Here is a 21,807-nt window from a genome sequence, read left to right as displayed (position 1 = left end):
ACTAATTATTCTAAGTATTACATGCTTATTAGTGTCACATTCTTAGCACAGCAACATGTTAACATTAAACCTGTTTTAACCTTATAGTTAAAACAAAAACCATTAAAAAAAACATTTTCGTATCTTGAAATAAAAAACCCTAACCCTAAAATAAAACAAAACATTGCAGCTATAGTTTCATAGTACTATTTTTCATTTTGATTTAGTTTAACTTGATGACAAAAAAAGACAATAACAGACAACAAAATTATTAAATATTTAAAGGGATAGTTCATCCAAAAATGAAAATTCTGTCATCATTTACCCACCATCCACTTTTAACAAACCTGTATCCGTTTCTTTCTTCTACCGAACACAAATGATTGACAGTAGTCATTGACTTCCATAGTATTTTTTTCCATACTATGGAGGTCAAAGGCTATCGTGAACTGTTTGGTTATCCACGTTCTTCAAAATATCTTCTTTTGTGTTCAACAGTTGAAAAATATTCATACATGTTTGGAACAACTTGAGAGTGAGTAAATAATGACAGAACTATCCCTTCAAGTACAATTAAAATGAACCCATAAGATATAAAAAATAAAAAATAATTCAAAACATTAATAAAAACTATGAAGTTGTTGCCTAAACAGAGCATCCCAAACCAGCCACTCTTAAAGTTCAATCCCAGTTAGGATACTGTTTTCAGGCTAATTCACACTGCACCAACAGATACCAAACAATGGCGTCAATCACTAGATTAGGCTACGTCACTTCGCAGACATTCCACGACCCAACAAAGGCTGACTGAACGAGCCCGATACGAGGTGGCTAATTTGTACGAATTCGTACGATTTTTGCTAAATCGTACATATTTTACGAGTTGCACAATTCGTATGAATTTGTACGAATGACCTACACCTAACCCCGCCCCTAAACCTACCCGTCACTGGGGTCTACACAAATCATACGAAATCGTACGAGTGAGGTCGTATGAATTTGTATGAATTAGCCACCTCGTAAAATACGTACGAATTGGTCGTGAGATAGCATTGGACTGAACAGGATGAAAAAAGCACAGACTAATGCCGACAGGGGTAACACTGGTCCGACATAACACAACGAACGTGTCTATTACTGTAGAACAGCATTTGTGTGTGCAGTGTGAAGCTCCCTATCTAGGCAGCAGACAGCAAAGGCAGCTCACCAGCATGAGATTTCCTTTAAAACAAGAAGCTTTTTGTACTTTGTAGCAAATGTTAATGCAACATATAAACAAAGTATTTATCTTCCTTTGCTTTTTTGTTTAGCCTCCAACTCCTAGTGAGCGGTTTTGTAAAATGTTGACATTATGGATCAGAACATATCTAGGCTGCTGTTCCCCAAGCAAGCAAAACTATACTTTGGATAAATAGTTGGTGGCTTTCTGCAACCCACTTTAAATAACACTCACACATTTTTATCTCACAGATAAAGACCAACTCAAGCTCAAAATAAAAACACATTGCCATACATACTTGTTTTGAAGGACCAGAGGACTGTGTGCTCTTGTTACGGACTCATGGGATTCTGGACCCAAACAATTGTGATTGGAACACAACCAAGGGTACATCAACTTCCACAAGGACACTCGACATCTGTGTACACCAGAGGACCCCTGCTCTCCACTTGACTTAGTATGCCAAAACATGCAACTTAATTAGGACTTGCAAACCAGATGATGGAGGGTGTGAAGGAATGCCCAGGAGGGTCAAAGATCACGGACAAGCACATGTTCCCGCTCTTTTTGTTACATCTAACGGTCATCAATTAGATCTCTAAATTAAGAAATCCATTTTAATGAGTGGTCACAACTAATAAACAGTTAATGAGGGTCTCTTTCCCTCGCTCATTCCTCTCGTTCCTCTGCATCTCTCTGTCTTAGTCTCTTGTCCTCTTCTTTGGACTCTTATTATTGTTATTATCATGAGTCTCTCCAGCTCATTTGAAACAAATTAGTCTCATGTTGAGTAAACCTTCACGGCCAATTACTGCGCTCTGCACAGTGGGGACTCGGCACTGATCTCGAGGGAAGGAAATGTGTTCATTAGGCTGCAGAGAGAGGTGCGAACACTTGAGAGAAGGATTGACAAGAGCCCCTCACTTCCAGGATGCCAGCCTCCCCTGCCACTTCATGACATGATAATAATGAGTTAAAGAGACAATTCAACTGTACTCTGGGGCAGAACTTTAAAGGAAATTAATGAATTTATTAAAAAGATAAGTGAATAGTAAACAGTATAATTTATTTATTGCCTGTACATACATTTTATTATACAGATTTATTTTCTTTTAAATAAATTCCTGCATGTCACACCACAGTGAAGTAATATTTTAGATTAGGGAAGGGTTTCCCCTCAATAAACTCCTAATTTATTAATATTTAATATTTAACATTAATAGTTAGTGAGGTAGTTGTTATGTTTAGGAATGGGGTAGGATTAAGGGATGCAGAATAAGTACTAGAATTAGTAATAAGTACTAATAAACAGCCAATATGCTAGTAATATGCATGCTAATAAGCAACTAGTTTATAGTGAGAACTGATCCTTGAAATAAAGTATTACCAAGTTAAATTTTATATCTCGGTATTGATATTTTTTATATTAAATTAATTGTATTGCATTGCTAGAATTATTATAATATTCAAAGTTTTATTTATCAGTCAAGACAAATTACCATTACAAAAGTAAGAACAGATTTATCTCTAGCTCAATTATTCATGCCCCATTTCTTGATGCAGTCCACCTGGTTGTTTAATCAAAGCTATTGGCTGGGAACATACTTATAGTCCTATATTTGTTCTGTGGGACAGATGGATTTAGGCAGGACTGTAGCTTAGCAGAGCATCACAAAGCAGCCAGAGAGGAAAACAGAAGCTCAATTCAGAGGCCAGCTGAGAAAAACGGAAAAGCAGAGCAAAATTTAATTTACAAGACTATAGTGTCACTATTTTTACCTGCTTTTGACCTAGGAAAGTTAAAGATGACAGGAGGGAGAAGAGATAGAAAGTGTAAATAAGAAAGAGAGAGTGTGTGTCCTTATAGGTATTGGAGGCATAGGAGAACTAAATGTGTTCACCAGATCGGTGGTTGAAGACGAGAGAGCAGATCAAAGCGGCCTGGTGAGAAGTACAGGGAGATATCAAACACTGAATAATTGGGTCGAAGAGGCTCAGGCTCTGTGAAGCCTAAATCACAAAGCACTGTGCGTTCAGAACCATCAGAGCAGGAACACAAAACAGAGGATGAGACATGCATTATGCAGTCAGACACCTGCGCACTGGTTCAACAAACTGCTCTGTCCTTCAGATCTGGATATATATTTACAGTTCTTAAAAATAATGATTCTAAATAATAGGAGTCAAACAGGGCTGTCAATAGATTCAATAATTCAATAACAGTTAATAGTTTACAATTTGTATAATTATTCTTAATGATATTACATTTAAATAATACTATTATTATTATTGTTGTTATTATTATTAGTTCAAGTTCTTTAACTAGAACTTGAACTTATGTTAACAAAAATTGTTGTTTAAGGGTTCCTCAATTAATTTTCAAGAAATGCACAGAATTCAATGCCTCTTAAATAATTATAAATAAATAAATAAATACCCATACTTTCTTAGCATATATACAGTACAAAGATGTTTTTGCTGCTGAAGTATGATAGTCTTCTCATTAATGCTTCTTCAAAAATACAGTATTTTATGCTTGTTCAGCTACCATGATAGTTATATTTCACCATACAAAGAGTGTAAATGACTGACTTTTATTATAGGTCCCTTCTGTGTTGATAAATAGATACATTACAAAATGAACCAGTTATAATGTCAACATATTTAATGAATCATATGCATCAATGCATTAACTTTTGCGCTCCACATCACACTGGCTGAACTGCTGAACTGTGCTGAAGAGCAGCACACTGTCAACTGGGTAAGGTCCAGAAATTTGCTAAATGATGATTTTCTAAATGATGTTACATATTGTACATTAAAGACTTTTCAGTTTTCTTTCTTTCTTTTTTTAAATGAATTTAAAGTAAGTAACATACTGTATGTTTTAATTTTGTGTATGTCTCATTTAAAGGGATAGTTCACCCAAAAATTTAAATTATGTCATTAATTACTCACCCTCAAGTCATTCCAAACCCATACACAAATGAAGATATTTTTGATGGAATCTGAGAGCTCTCTCACCCTCCATAGACAGCAAGGATATTACCACGATCAAGGCACAGAAACGTAGCAAGGACGTCTGTAAAATAGTCCATGTGACATCAGGGGTTCAACCATAATTTTACGAAGCTATGAGAATACTTTTTGTGCGCAAAGAAAACAATAATAACATAATTCAGCAATTCTTCTCCCCGAGTTACTGTCTTCTGCCATTTTAGAGAGTACCCCAGAATGTAATCAACGTAATCAGCCTTGTTTACATTCAGTAGACAGCGCGCGCATGCTGAACGTAAACAACGCTGATTACGTTGATTATGTTTTGGGGAATTCTCTAAAATAGCAGAAGACGGTAATTATGTTATTATTGTTTTCTTTGCGCACAACATTTTTAAAAATATTTTTTAAATATTCTCGTAGCTTCGTAAAATTACGGTTGAACCCCTGATGTCACATGAACTATTTTACTGATGTCCTTGCTGCGTTTCTGTTGATCGTGGTAATATATCCTTGCTGTCTATGGAGGGTCAGAGAGCTCTCAGATTCCATCAAAAATATCTTAATTTGCGTTCCGAAGATGAACAAAGGCCTTACGGGTTTGGAACGGCATGAGGGTGAGTAAATAATGACAGAATTGTCATTTTTGGGTGAACTAACCCTTTAACACCACGAAACTTTAGCATATACGCATTACATCAGCCATCAGTCAACCAGCTGTCTAGATACCAGCATCAGTATCAGCTATTGAAAAACTCATAACAGTCAACCTCTAATCATAAGCACTGTTATCTTGATCACCACCAAGATCATGAGAGTTCAGGTTAGATTATAACCAAAGCAATAACCACATATCGCCCCCTGCTCTTTCCACAAGAAGAGGATAAAAGACTCCCTCCACAAGGCAGATCTGAGCCACAGCCAAGTCTGCGAGATGGATTAGCAGAACTGTCATAGCGTTCACAGTGCCTCAGAGTGCTGTGAGGAAGAGGATCTGGATGGGGAACATGTCACACACACACCAATAAAGCAGATTAAACTGTGTACAGTATGTGCACAGTCTGTGCTATAAATACCCAACAATATATCTGTGCAAGCTCTGTGCTCTCATTGTTCAGAGTCAAATATCTGATATAGATTCTAGATTTGCTCGGTTCTTACCAACATTTCAAGTTCATCTCATCTCATGCATCAAAATCGGACTCATTTTGCTCTTGCATAATTAACTCAACCTCAAACAGGACAGACGGGAACAGGCACTCATGCAGGAACAAATGCAGCATTTAAAGAGGATGTCAAGGAAATACTTTGGTGTTTCGAAAAAGCTGCGCACCTTTTCATAGCACAGACCTTTCTCGAGCTTAAAATAGCCAAAACGCTGGTTTATGTTTACATTTGTAGGAGAACGCTGCATTTTAAGCCATCTGTTCCATAAAACAGATGCTTTCACACCAAACATATTCAGTCAGGTAGAATACCAGGCAGAGAACCTGTTTTACGCACACACCGCCATTCTCACACCCTCTCTTGGGCTCTGAATCCCTGAGTAGATGTCTTCCACTATTTCTGAGAGGTGATAATAGGCAGAGCATCATTTTTGCTCTTTTCCTATTGACTCTCATTTCTGATGCAATGTACCGGTAAAAACACGAGCTCACAAATGTCAGTCTAATGAATATGCAAGCTAATTTTAGGATTCAGAGCAGGGAGTAGGAGGTTAGTGCATTTCAGCCCAACTGACAGCTGGAAAGCCATAAAACAATAAAGAGCAATTGATTTTGAGATCTGCATCATGCATCTCTGGCTGAGCAGTACACACATAAACACAAATACAGATAATGCTGATAATGAGCTGATTATTATATGTAATGATATGTATATTATTATATGTATTATTATTATAATAAAAAATCCAGAAACAATGTATCACACTTTCCACAAAAGTATTAAGCAACGCAACTTTTTCAACATTGATAATAACAAGAAATTTTACTTGAACACCAAATCAGCATATTAGGATGATTTTAGGATCATGTAATACTAAAATAAATTATAATAATATTTAACAATATTACTGTTGATTTTTTTATAAATACTTGCTGTATTTTTTTTATTAAATGAATTAAGTTTGAGTGAGCATAAGAGATTTCTTTAAAAATATATATAAAATAAATAAATACTGACCCAAATCATTTGAACGGTAGTATGTACAGTACATATATATAATCAGTCAATATTATAAAGTACAGCAGGAAAATTATATTCACTTTAACAGTGATAATAATGTATTCGTTTTTAAAAGAAAAAAAATGTATCACAGTTTCCACAAAAATATCAAGCAACATAACTGTTTTCAACATTGATAATAAGAGGAAATTTTACTTGAGCACCAAATCAGCATATTAACTATTAGACGAGGGCAAAGGTAACCTAAATGTATAAAAATAGAAGGAACTGGCATGAACAATTACATATCCAAATAACACAAATAAATTAAAAAATCAATAATATCAGCTGATAAATGATACATTCCGCAACACACATTTACTCTTACAAGAAACATCTCACCTATATATGCCAAACGACACTTTTGTGGCACCGCCACGCTGCCTCCAACATGGTAGAACCTACGGGCCAAAAGAGACGCCACGTTGGCCATGGCCGAGCGTTCTGATGTCAGGAAGAAGGGTCCCATGCCATAAGAACACAAAGGTGACCGCTCCAAACTGAGTGGCATCCCTGAAGAACTCTCTTGCTTCCTTCCCTTGAGACTGCAACCTCTATTTGAGTATTCACATCTAAAGCCCACTTCTTTACCCAGAACCCCTCACTCCACCCTCTCTTTGGTCATCTATCTTCTATCCCGCCAGCTATTCACACGAAGCCTTTGAACCTTTGTGACAGTAGAAAGCAGTACCGAGCAGGGATTTACACAGAAAAGCTAATGTATTGTTGTGGGGAAAATGTGCATGATGGTGGGGCTTTGAACAGATGTGTTTTTGTGCTAGAGGGTCAAAGTGAGCAGCATAAGTAATGGAGATGGAAAAGAAAGCAGATAATATTAATGGTATGACATAACACGAGTACAACTGAGTGTGATCCCACAAAATCTGATGAGGCTTTTTTGTATTCAAAAGGACACGTGGAGCACAGGGCGCATTAAAAACCATTACAGCAATGCATAAAGAAGCCAGTGCGGGTCAAGAAAGATCTAAAGTGAGCTCTTTGAAAAACCTAAGAGGGGGATTTAACTTCTAAGTGTGGGTAGATCTCTCTGAGGTCGAATGATGTCAACCGCACAATGATATGGAGCGCAAGAGTGGAACTGGAGGGGAAGTCACTCATTTATTGAAAACTCCTCCACTCCTCATGATATCAGCTGAACATCCACTATAAATCATTTAGTCTCACAATTTGCAATATGAATGACGTCTTCACATCTTCGAGTTCGTGGTGTCCTCGTTTTCTCTCGCTCTTCTGTGCTGCACATGCTAGAGTGAAGATGAATTCATCCACATATGACATTGTATTAGTCCGTGGCACTGGTTTTTGACCTATGTGTCCTGACCGCTGGTCAGATGCAGAAAGACGTCCATCTCAGACGCAGCAGGCAGAAGGCCCGTAATGTGGCATTTAAACTCTCTTGACTCCAAAGACTCTTTTGAGGTTAGAAAAGGGGAAAGATTAAATGGACGATATTTTTGCAGGAGAATCTGGGTGTTCTGCTCTCCATAATATGACAACTGCATATATCTGCTCTGAATAAACAGACTGCTAGGTCTCTTTGCATATAAATGTAAAAAATGGGTTATTTGAGAAGAGAAACATCATACACAATGTGGCTGCATGATAGTGGTGAAACTGATAACCATGATTATTTTGCTCAACAAACTTTTTACAGCAAATGGCACAAGCAGTCTTAAGAAAAAAAACTAAATCTGGCTGTATTACACTACATCACAATGGAGATTCTTCAGCTTCCTCATACATATTTACCATGTGTTTTTTTTTTTTTTCCAGTGCATGCACATGGTTGCAAGGTTGGGAAAATTACCTAAAACACTGGGCATAAAACATAAAATGTATCCATTTAAGAGAAAAGCTCTAATTTAAACCCTTGACATCTGGCAACCCTAAGCATGACAGCTTGTGGAGGCTTGTTACCAATGCAAAATAATGGTCAAATTAAACTTTATTTTATTTTTTTTTCAGGATAAATAAACAGCAGACCAGTATCACAGATGATGAAGCTTAATTAATTGAGAGAAGCATGATCATGATTAATATACAACTATTTGTGCAGAACACTCTTAAACTAACCATAATTGTATGTTAAAAGTACAGTTCACTCAAACATTATCATTCTATCATCATTTACTCACCCTTGTGTTGTTTCTAACCTGCAAGACTTTATTTCTTATGTGGAACACAAAAGGTGAACTTGTGAATAATGTGATGGTCACTTATTCATACGCAATTACAATGAAGGGGAAGTTTACAAGCCCCAATAAAGACACAAACGAACAATAAAAGTAGCCCATATGTAATATATTCCGTCTTTTGAAGTCATATTATAGCTTTGTGTGAGAAACAGACCAACATTTACGTTGTTGTTCAGAGGTAGTCTGATTCATGAAGATATAATTCAGATCAGTTTTGTGAAGTTAATCCACCAATTCATTGAAAAACAATGACTTGAAATGACTCATGAACATGCCAAGGGGAGCTAAAGAAAAGTTGTTTTTAGTGAATAATGACATAGGTTTTGTCCTGTTTGTCACACAAAGCTATTGTATGGCTTCAAAAGATATAGAATCATATTAGTGTCATATTAATGCATGGACAACTTTTATGGTACTTTTGTAGTACTTTTTATGGTTTTGGAGCATACTCTTTCATTATATTGACAGAGTGAACAGCACATTCTTCAAAAACTCACTTTTTTCTGTTCTATGGAAGAAGAAAATCCAAATCGGTTTAGAAGCTGAAGTAAATGATGATAGAACTTTTTTGGCTGAACTATCCATTTAACAGCAGTGTCCTCTATTCAAGTCTGCACTGCCAAATATCACATACAAGACAGATTATTCTTTCATCTGCTTCTATTATTAATTTGAAAAACTTCTGCCAGGGTATCCGGAAAAGCTGGAGGTATGTCTTGTGGGAATCGAGGGAAAATATGGGAAGTAATTAAAGACCAATAATAGCACCCTGGTGGACACCATTCGAAACTGGTTCCTCACAGAACTCTCTTGAGAGAAGGGCAGATCCCCAACATCCACGCACCAAATGGTGGATCCAAAAAGAGGAAATAACCACTTATCACATCTTCTCTGTCTTAATTAGTAACAATGATGATATTACTGCCTTCACTCACACTGCACCACCACGCTTTCAGCAAGAACCCCCACTGAGCCCCCACAATCCATCAGAGCAAAAATAACTGTGCGGGATCTTAATATATTTATGACTGCTGCTCTGACAGCATTCCCTCCGTGCGTTCCTAGTATTGACATCAAAGAAGCACTGTAAGGCAGGCTGGCGTTTGGGGAGATGCTCAGTAAGGTATTGGGCCAATTGGGGAAGCCCCTCCCCTTTGCCATTTCCCTTTACCCAGCACAAGGATGGTGCAGAGATGATACGGATGTCTCGCAGAACAGAAACGAGTACCCCTGTGAACTGTCTAATCTTCTCCACTTCAGAAAGAATGGCCATTGAGATGCATTGAATGGAAATTTGCCTCCAGCTTGGCTCTAATGGTGCTTGTTGTTCAACTGAAGCCTTTTAGCTTATACAGAGTGCGTGATCGTAAAGGCCTATGGCTACATTCAACATTAAAATGAAAAGTCCATTCTCTTGAACTCACTACTCTCGAGGGATTCCTTGAGACAGCAATAGGGGCCACTGTACATCCCCAAATCAACCTCTTACATGTACCTCATTACACCAAGTTAATGGATAATTAAGCTTGTCTCTTATAATTTATAAAATTCAATTGACAGACACTGAGACAAAACATCTACACAGACAGAATGGAGTAAAGACAGTCAGTGCACAAGGGAAAACTTAAAAAAAGAAAAGGAAAGGAAATAAAAGGGATGGGTGTATGCGGGTGAGGTCTGAAAATAAAGGGAATACTGCAGTGAATCATCATTATCTGAGAGGGAAAGCACTTTTTTTCGTGAAAGACCTATTTTCTCTTTGCGGGGGAGTACCAAACAGTCACTGCAGTCAAAAACAAACATAAACTTACAAACAGGAGCAACCTGTTGACATATATAAAGGAAAACAGCCAGGTCATTCCATTGTGGTGCAGGGACCAAACAGCTTTTATTATTGCTATTCTGGTGTTTTACACACTAATAGTGCCACAATCTATCTTTCTTTGTATCATGATATTTTATAAGCAAGTACAGATACTAGGGATGTCCCGAGCTGATCTCAAGGATCTGGATCGGACCGATCAAGCATTTATTTATTTTTTTAACTGATCGGTATCGGCTCTCCTAAGCCTGATCCTTATTGTATGTCAGCTGTCATGACAATAACGTGCAGTTGGTGGCAGTATTTGATTTCCAGTAGATTTGCCAACCGCCATAACGGTCAACTTGGATCACGTGTGCCTTAATAACCAATAACATTACAGCCTTGACGTAATTGAATTTCAGTCAAGGGTTGTGTGACACTCAATCGCCATTTACGGATACCATAGGAATTAATGAGAAGTGCCGTAAGCTGAATCTCATCTGTCGCAAAAAGTCAGTGTCTTCTCTTATAAAACGGCATTATTTTTCAGTGTAAACTCTAAAAATAGTTCAATCCAAAAGTATTGTTTAGTGTAAAACATGCTGAAGATTAGCCAATATGCTGTCGATTCATGAAATGGTAAGCTGTTTCCTCTAAAAAAGCAGTTTATTCAATGTAGTGAAGCCTCTCCTCCATTGACATCCATTCAAAAAACGGCCTCTGGTCTCCTTCCCTTCAGTTTTTCAGTATTAAATATGTGACTACTGATAAATGGCACTATTATAAAGAATAGCACCCAAAATATCTAATGACAATTTAAATCCTTTATCAGAGTCTCTACAAGTATGACAAAAATAACATAGGACTAAAAGAATTGTAGAAAGCACCAAAGGAATGACCCTAGGAGATTGTGGTTATCATCATGTCTCACACACTTGTAAACACCTTTATAGTTCATTACATTTAGCATTATGTTTCCCTGTAGTCAGAGGCAGAGGTGATATTTTCACCTAGAGCACCACTAAAGCACTGTGCCCCTCTCTCAGACACATCTCTCAGACACACTCTTCATAATGAAATCAAGAAATAAAATGCAACCACACATGACCATGTTTCTGACATAAATACACTATATGCAACCCAGAACTGTTGGTGTCAAAACCATTAAGCAACACATCTTAAATGTAAATCTGTATAATTGTTTCACAGTGTTTGCTTTGGTTACTACCAAATATGCATACCATGCGTACCATCACAATGTTTTCTACATATATTTACATTCATGCATTTAGGAGACACTTTTATCCAAAGTGACTTACACTGCAATGAAGGTATACAATTTATCAGATAATGCATTCCCTGGGAATCGAACCCATGACCTTATTTTTGTGAGCACCACGTGTGTTCAGTAATATCAGAATCATAGGTTCTTCACCTCCGGAATCTCATTCGAACTGCAGATCATGACACAGATGGCACCAAAAACAAAAACTAACCCAATCCTAATAAAGCAGGGCTTTAAGGCTGAAGTAAAAATCCCATCTATTTTATGGCTCCAAAATACCGATGGAAATGCTCTTCATAATGAACCGTAATGGTTTTAATGTAATTGGTATCACAAATCAGATCCTCAATTATAAAATCAGAACATTAAGTTCCACAGCTTCAAAACTAAATAGATTGCAAACATTCAATTAGCCACAGCCTGTAGATTCGTGTTTTGGAGCGGCATCTCTCACCCCCTCCCACAGTCCACAGAGTACAACAGCATTCCGATGTAGAACCCTGGACAGCTCATCTCAGAGAGCACAGCATTTAAAGTCATGCGTATACAAACCGCAAAAGACACACTGCCAACATCACTTATATTAAAATACCTCATATCTAGTGTCTAATTGGTTAGCCTGAATTAAGTGCCTAATCATAAGACAAAATACCGACCAGAGAATAAACAATAATAAAAAACAGTTATGTGACTGATATCATAGCAGCGTAATGCATGACTCACCCTTCTCAAAAGTGATATTTTTCAAAACTTCCAGCTCTGCCATTATAGTTGATAACAGGTAAACACCGCACCAAGACCGAATCCCTTTCGGTACGACGATCAGAAAACAAAATGCGCGCTCTTCCATTAAATATAGGCTATCTGTAATAGGACACCCTTCCTCAGGAATTTATATGCGGTTACATTTTAATAAATAGATGCTGGCTATAAATTTTAAATGAATAATTTTAAGAAATCCATTTGATTCATGTAATCAATGCGCGCGGAAAGGAGCTCTCCAATCTCCGCTCAGTGAGGCACGCGCGCTCCTCTTCTCTCACTCGCGCTCGTTTCGCCTCATTCTCAGTGACTGATCTCTGCATGAGGCATATCTGTGCTTCTTTTCGGCACATATTCGCGAGCAGTGGGGAGGAGGGGAGACGAGGGGATGTGGATGTTATGAAAGCGATTAACATGTCAACAAGGTCAGCGGAACATGTAGTCTAACTCAGTTCCCTTAGTGAGTCTGTCTTTTAAATCAAACAAAGAGCAAATTACTTGAGGAGTCGTAGTTAACCTGAGGAGCATGTCGTTTAAGGGATAGTTAACCCCCCCAAAATCCTGTAATTCCCTCATGTCGTTCCAAACCTGTATGACTTTTGATGTTATGCAGAATCGTTAGCTTCTATCGCGTCTTTTTCCAAACAGTGAAAAAGAACGGTGTCTTATACTGTCGCATCTCCTCTACACAGAAGAAATAAAGTCCTACACGCTTGGAAAAACATGAGGGTGAATATATGACAGACTTTTCGTTTTGGCGTGAACGTTGGCCAGTATTTGTTGTTCCAGCAAAATGTAATTCAGAGAAGCATCATAGTTGTCTAGCAGCAACTATTGTTTTGTTAGGGAGAATTCACGTAAACTAGGTCACTTTTTGACACTGATTTATAAAACATGTCCCAATTTACCTGAAATCACCCCTAGTTCACAGGTATTTGAGAATAAACCGATTATCACACCATCTGATTTAGTTTAAAGTCATGTGTCTGTGATAATAAATGAACTCTCTCATCACATCTTTACAGATGAATGCGCATTAACGCACGGTTGAGAGCTATTAGAGTTAAGTGGAAGGTTTCTAAATGATTAATATGGCATAATGTATTTCTCATTGATCTATGTGCTGCAATGTTGGACTGCGGGGACAGTGAGAGGAAATATGATGTGAGAAATGTGTAAACATATTTTCAGCAATGGACTACTTAATTCCCCAGGCACATAATGGCCTACATTACACATTTACCACAAATTGTAAAATAATGAAATAAATAAACATTTGTTTTCAATGCTTCAGTGCAAAGTTCACCCAAAAATATCCTGTCATTATTTACTCCTTCAGGCCGTTCCAAACCTGTATGACCTATTCTCTACATTTATATTTATGCTTTTGGCAGACACATTTAGCCAAAGTGACTTACACTGCTTTCACGCTATACATTTACATTTGATCAGTTCTTGCTTTCCATAGGAACCCCTGACCCCGCACTTCTGCTGTGTGAGATAAAATAAACTACCATTTCTTATGTGGGAATCCAAAAGATGTTTTGTAGAAAGTTCATACTGCTCATTGAAGAATACAGTGTCTTTCAAGCCTCAAAACTGAAAAAAAAAAAAAAAAACACAAAAGCATAATAAAAGTAGTCAGTATAACTAATTCTGTTTTCTATTTTAGTATATTTAAAAATGCAATTTATTCCTTTATTTGCAAGCGTCCACAATCATACATTTGCTGAATGGAAACGAGCAGCATGAACATTCTGCAAAATCTCTCATTATGTGTTCCACAAAAGAAAGCTAAGGACGTTTGGAACAATATGAATAAATAATGTATAACTGCAGATATAAAACATGTATAAATGATGACAGAATGTTTTTGGTTGAACTACTACTTTTCAGTTATTAAATTTGCCGCAATATCTGACAGATGTTAACATCACCTCTATCCAGACTAAAATGGCTGTTAAATATGCTCAGTGTGATGTACCAAGTTAAATATGCTCACTCAGTGTTTCAATTGGCGAGCACTTCACTGTGAAGTCTCCGTCACACTCATCCATCACACAGGCATCAGTGACAGATGGAAATAAAGCCTCATAAATATAAGCAAGTCTGGATCTTGTCATTGATTCCTTTGAGGGTTTCATTTTCACAGCACATAAATAAGCCAAATTTGTTCCAGACTGTGTGTTTGTGTGTGTGTGTGTTAGTGCCCTTAAAGTGCTAAATGTCAAATGGGACATGTTGCTGACTAAAAAAAAAAAAAAAAGTCTAAATTAACCAATCAAATTCCCAAGAATAAATCCCGATAGATGTAGAGTGAAGTAGATGTTCCCAGAGCTGTAAAGTGGTTTGGAATGAAGCTGATCCAGTCAATATTGTCTGAGGATTCTGTTAGGTCAGTATAATGTTAGGCTTCCCTGTTCTATTCATGTGTGTATTGTGTGGCAAGAAAATGTGTCTAAGGCACTATCAAATTGGGCTGGCCAGGCATTACTGGGGGAATCAAAGCACTAATCAATTTATACACACAGCTCTTGGTTTTATTTTACAAGTGATTCATATCATATAAAACGGCTCATATTTTCTAGTGATGCATATAAACTTGATTTCCACTTCATAATTACTCATTCTTCTCTTTCATTCCTATTTCCTCCTTCATCATTATTGCACTAGCCATCTGAGACAAATGAGCAAGCAAATGACAATAAAACAGTGAGAGACAGAGAGTGACACACAGTTTGAGAGGAAGAAACTGGAAACCAGTGCAATATAAAAAAAGGGACCTGTGGAATTGAAGCAAACACAGGTTTCATAAGCTTAAATCACTCGTTTTTGTCATTTTCCAGGCAGGTTGATCCATCTCTGGCTGCGGGAGGAGTGAAAATGTTTAAAGAATGAATGAGGGTAAATTACTGCAGCGGTGCAGCCCAGCATGCCACGCAAGAAGAGCCAGACACAACAGCTCCTTCAGACAGACAGGCGGGCTGCAGCCCACAGGGTTGATGGACATCATGCATCAACTGCCCAGCCACTAGACAACAATCAGGCCTCTCTCAGAGGAGCAAACACACCGGCATACCAACACACAACTGCATCTTGTTCATGTCAGTATATGGTAGGTCTACTTAAGCATTAATGCCGATTAAAAGCAATAATGCTAAGTAATTGCTAATTGTACTTATACATAGAGATTATAGCTAAAGCAAACCAAACCCATATATAAACTCAATCATCTGATGTACCTTCCATCAGCGAAAAAATGTAAGCATAAAACTTGTTTCAAGTGCTACTTTTAAATTAAATTAGAATTTATGAATTAAATGAATCACATATTTTCCAGTTGTTTGCGACTGATTAATTATTTTTAAGAACTATTTTATAGAGATCACACTTAAGAGTAATTTCTAGATGAAGTATACAACTAGAAAAATAGTTTGGGGTCAGTCATTTTTAAAGAAAATTATATTTTTATTCAGCAAGGAAGCATTAAATTGATCAAAAGTAACAGTAAAGGCATTTATAATGTTATTTATAAGAATTTCTATATAAAAAAATGTTTTTCTTTTGAACTTTCTATTCAACACAAATGTTTTAAATATTGATAAGAAATATTACTTGTGCACTAATGTCACAAAGCAAGGCCAGACACAACAGGTAAGTGCAAATCAGGATGGTTTATTGACTGGGTAAGGGGATGACTGGAATAGGTGTGTAAAGGCAGGTGAGTGTCAACACAGTGAATGGTTCCAGGGTGCTTATCTGAGTTCTGATGGTGAGGATCGGATGCCGGTTACGTTGGAGATCGTGGAACAGTTTCCAAGGAGTCGTTGGAGGATCGCGGGAGGAACAGCAGGTAATTCGTTCTAGGAGAATTTGGCAGAGAGAGTCCAGAGAAGTTCGTAGGAGTGAACGGTAGACCGGACAGTGAGTGACTGTGCTGTGTGTGTATTTGTAGTGTGGCTTGATTGGTGACAGCAGGTGCGGGTGATCAGAACTCAGGTGACTGTGATCGGGTAATTATCCTGGATGGTGACTGAAGTGACTGTGATGAATCCCTGACAACTAACTCAGCATATTAGAATGATGATTTCTAAAGAGTCATGCAACACTGAAAACTGGAACAATGACAGCTGAATATTCAGCTTTGCCAGCACAAATCATAAATTAACATAAATGAGCATCATATAAATTAATATCATAAATTAAATTGGAAAATGTATTAAAATAGAAAGAGTATTTAAAATTTTAATAATATTTCACAATATTTTGTTTTTTTGTTAGTTTTTTTTTTTGTATCAAATAAATTCAGCCTTGAGAACCGGAGAATAAGAGATTTCTTTCAAAAAAATCTTAACAACCACAAAGTTTTGAACAGTAGTGTATATTTATCTATGGAAGTTAAAATGTATTAAAATATTGCTCATTTTCATGGGAAAAAAATCAAATTCCTTGATATTTCTAGATTTTGAGCACTAACTTTTATATTCAATATAGATAAATATTTTTGTTTTTTCACACAAAAGTGTGTGTGTGTGTATGTGTGTGTGTGTGTATAATATATGTATGTATGTATGTAATGTATGTGTGTATATGTATATATGTGTATATGTGTGTATATGTATATATATATATGTGTGTGTATGTATATGTATATGTATTATGTATGTATGTATGTATATATATGTATGTATATATATATATATATATATATATACACCTTGCTACGTGTACTGCGTTAGGCTAACCGAGACTTGTCATTTGCACTTATATATTGTTGCTTTTTTGTTAGTTTTGACTGCTTTTATTGTCCTCATTTGTAAGTCGCTTTGGATAAAAGCGTCTGCTAAATGACTAAATAAATAAATAAATAAAAATATTATTAAAAAATATTATATTCAATATAGAAATTTGCATTACATTTCAAGGCCTGGAAATTATAACATGATTTAATTTAAAAAAATAAAAAATGAAATGACCGGAAATGTCACAGGAAAATGTGGTCAAAACGTCATTTAAAGCATTTGATGAACATATGAAGATCTGCGGTCTAGCATTAGGTAGGCTATAACCTTTAGCATTTAATAATGAGAATTTATTGCCTGGCTCTTAGCACATCTGTCAATACACCCTCCTCTACTCCCGTCTCTCCCATTTGCATGTGAGCATGGCTGGACAAATTCTTTCATTTTTCAAACCATCTGTAGCTATTTGTAGTAGATACTGTTGTAATATTCCTGTCAAGCTGTCAGCTTTGTGCTCAGCGATCTGGCCTTGGGGACTCAGTCCCATTTAAACAAACGGCATCAAGTCAAGACGGACTGATTTTCTTTCCTTTCAGTACCGAAGATGGCAATTCCCAAACAATCCAGCACCAGCGCTTTATCATCATGATGTGAGATACAGCACCACCTTGTGTATACCAGTCCCAAATGCATTTGATGGTCAAGTAATCAAAAACCACTCTTCACATTTCCTGAGATTTGGAGAAGTGCAAAATTCCCAGTTCTCATATTTTGTTTTGTATAACAGCGGCACATTACGATATATCCATCATACGGACATAAACCTACCATGGAAGATGCTGTTGTCAGCCAGAAAATGGCGGCAATACTGTGGGCTTCCATGCTTGTCCATCTTCCTGTAGCTCATGATGGGATCCAGGAAGGATGGAGAGTGGAATATCTGTAATGGAGAGAGAAAAAAACATGTTTCATTTCTGTTGTTAAATATACAGTATAGCTTATTAAACAGCATCCAGCAATAAATTAAAATATGCATTTTGCATACATGAAGACATATTCAAATGGTAAAGGTTTTGACTCATGTCCTATGACAGCTAGAGGTTGATGTTCAGTCGCACATCTTGTCAGGTACAAAGCGCTCTGATTGGAAATGACAGGTGCAGACCTACAGTTACAACACTGATTGTACTAATGGGATTACAAAAGAGATTGTGGAGAAAGGCAAATAAGCAGGGAATGAAAAGGAGTGTGTATGTGTGTTGGGTAAAAAGGGACCGAGGGCTGAAGGTGCCCTGAGAGAGTTTATTACACATCCATGTCCATTATAAATGCAGAATACATAGGTGTGAAATGATATGTTGAGATCCTCCCAAAGGTGTAAATTATGATGTGCAGTATCACCTCTCTAATCTTCACAAATTTTCTACAATTACTTGAACTGCAGGCTTTTTAATTACTTGCAAAACAGTGAGGAACTTCTCACCTGGGAAATATAATTATTTTGTCCACAAGTGGTCTTCATCATTAAACCAGACACATTTTAAAGGGGAGAAGATCACTCATTAAAAAATAAAATAAAATAAAATAAAGTGAGAAACCGTAATGCTCAATACGATCGCTATACGATCAAATGGAAATCCTAGCTTCCCATAAAAAATAAAATAAAATAAAAATATAGCTTTGGATTAAATAAGACACAATTTAGCCAGAGCTGTGGTACTGTTTGCCTGTGGGGATCCGGGTTCCCCCATCTCTCCTTGTACTTTCCTATCAGTTCTCAACTATCCTACAAACAAACGAACAAACAAATAAATAAAAATTATTAAATTAATTAATTTATTATATTATATTATATTATATTGCATTGTATTGTATTGTATTATAGATGCTTTGGTCAGATTTAAACAAGTACACTACAAGGCAGAATCAAAGACTTTAAAGCCAGAACCTTCATGAATGAAAGCATTTTTGTTTTGAACTGTACATTACTGTTCAAAAGTTTGGGGTCAGCAAATTTTTTTGTTATTTTTTTAATCAGCAACTATGCATTAAATTGATCAAAAGTAACAGTGAAGACATTTATAATGTAACAAAAGAATCGTATTTCAAATATATGCTGTTTTTTAACTTACTCACAGGATCTTGAAAAAAGTTTATCATGGTTTCCAAAAAAATATTAAGCAGCAGAAACCGCGTCAACACTATTAATAATAATAATAAATGTTTCTAGAGCAGCAAATCAGAATATTAAATTATTTTCTGAAGCAAGCAGAAGAGACTTCTTTTAAAAACATTAAAAAAAAATTAAATCTTACCATTATAAAACTTTTGACTCTTCCATAGATAAAAACTATACAATATGCAGTTTGCTACCCATAATTGGTGGAACGAAGAGCATGTGGAGCTGGATCATAACAGAAACTATTCACTCTTACTAGAGCCCCCCACAAAGTCTATGCGTTTGACCCTTTGGCCTCAGTCTGCACTAATTTCCTGAAACAAGCTGAAATCAGACAATAAAGCAGGAGCCGAGGGGGGTCTTGCTTTTTCCGGAAATTTCTCCCTCAGGATGTTCCCATAAATCACCAGCAGACAGACACGCAACAGGTGCTGCTGGAGAAAAAAACTTAACAGAACAGTAACAGAGATGCAAACTTTACTTTAAACCTTACAATACTGTACAGACAGTTCAGGAAGAGACTCCATGGGAGGTATTTCAAAGAGAAAGGTCAAAATCAGGGACAATGTCATATTCAGAGCATCCCTGATGTGTATGTGAACCACAGTGCCAAGATTCTAGACAAATCGACAAAAAGGCGGATCTCAAAGACTCTAAAACATGCTGTAAATGCGATCCATATGGCCCAGGAGACCTGTTTCAAACCCTCGCTCAAATTAGCTCTCCTGGTTTCTCTCATCTTGTGATTTGTCGCTTCCTGTCAGAATAGCTGGAATATAAATGTGAGGGTAATCAAAAGCTGTCACATGTGCTTGAGAAATTTATTCCTGTGACTATGAGGCACATTAGCTATGGCATAAGAGGCTAGCAGCCCCTTTCAGCAGGCATTATCCACACAGAGGGAGAAAATTGAGAATGATTATAGGGTCAGAGTGTGGTAATGTGAGCGCTTGGCTTTTCAATAAACCATGCTGTTTGCACTGTCATAAGAAAGTCCCATCTGCCCCTGAGGAACACAATCTGGTTTGGTGGCGTCCCATTATTAGGAAGTGGAAAATATAACCTTACTGGATTATGTAAGGCCTGCGTCTCTAGCTTCTGTTGCAGAAGCAAATCAAGGTGGACTCATTTCAGTAACAAGGCTCATTGAGGGGGAGTTTGATGGACAGTGGTCATATTTCTGTGTAGAAAATCAATACAAATCACTAAAGGTTTTAGGCGCATTCACACTGACAATTAAATAGCTGGATGTTTGGCAAGTTGCTGTATTGTTGGCATTGGTCTGTTGCATTAACCATATCTGGGGGTAGATCTCATTGGTAGTCAAATCGTCGCTGCACATTTGCATAAATCAGTCTCTATCAGTCTCTGTCACTAATGTCACCTCCAACTGCAAGCCCTCATCAAAATCAAATGACTTCCAGTTGGTTTTTCAGTGTAAACACTCAGCGTAAATGCCCCTTTAGTCATCAGTTGTGCATTTATCTTGTCAAGTAAGTAGGCACAATTAATGATATTTATCTCTGCTAAATTGAATTTTAAAACACTTGGCTGCATGTTATGGCGCCAACACGACTTTTAAAGTCATCAGATTGCTGTTCTTTCATACTACACAACAGTCTGTCATCGCTCATCACTCAAAACACATTTGTGACCCTGGATCACAAAACCAGTCTTAAGTCGCTTGGGTATATTTTTAGCAATAGCCAAAAAAACGTTGTATGGGTCAAAATGATCGATTTTTCTTTTATGCCAAAAATTATTAGGATATTAAAGGGGTCATATGATGCGATTTCAATTTTTCCTTTCTCTTTGGAGTGCTACAAGCTCTTGGTGCATAAAGAAGATCTGTAAAGTTGCAAAGACTAAAGTCTCAAATCCAAAGAGATATTCTTTATAAATTTAAGAGTCAACCACACCTACCTAAAACTGCTCGTTTAAACACGCCCCCACATATCTACGTCACTATGTGGGAAGATTTGCATAACGCCGCTTAAATGTTCACGCAAAGAAAGAAGGCGTAACTTTTATTCTCACTGTAGTATTTTTGTTGCCGCCGCCATGTCGTGAAGGCGCTGTGTGTTTCGTTGTGAAAGCTAAACTACTTAGTTTGGCCTTCCAAAAGAGGACGATATCCGGTTTTGTCATCCCTGGAGCTGTCTGTGCTGGTCGCTGAGGGAATACATCGTTTCCTGATCCTGGTAGAGTAGACTACAATGCCGGCTGTTCTGACTCAGAGACTGTAAGTACGTTTTTTATATTTATATTTTTATGGAAATAAATGTTATGTTCCAGGCTGTGCAGGGGATGTGATGTGCAGGGATGGGTTGGTGTCTGTATTCAGAAAGGCACTGAAAACAAATAACGCGTGTTCTAATATAAAACCGCGAGCCACTAA

At 37.0% G+C, this 21,807-nt stretch overlaps 1 long non-coding RNA gene across 1 annotated transcript in view; it reads right to left on the bottom strand.

The window, feature by feature from the left end:
- LOC107675616 (uncharacterized) overlaps positions 1-21,807 on the bottom strand; it is a 33,844-nt gene that overhangs the window by 7,105 nt on the left and 4,932 nt on the right. The window contains exon 2 of the long non-coding RNA XR_001632611.1: positions 18,059-18,170. This is a non-coding gene — a long non-coding RNA (uncharacterized LOC107675616). The remainder of the gene's footprint in view (positions 1-18,058; positions 18,171-21,807) is intronic.

This window comes from Sinocyclocheilus anshuiensis, unplaced genomic scaffold (assembly GCF_001515605.1).
Source record: "Sinocyclocheilus anshuiensis isolate Anshui unplaced genomic scaffold, SAMN03320099.WGS_v1.1 scaffold2082, whole genome shotgun sequence".
Classification (NCBI taxonomy): domain Eukaryota; kingdom Metazoa; phylum Chordata; class Actinopteri; order Cypriniformes; family Cyprinidae; genus Sinocyclocheilus; species Sinocyclocheilus anshuiensis.
This window is presented reverse-complemented; position numbering and strand designations above follow the sequence as displayed.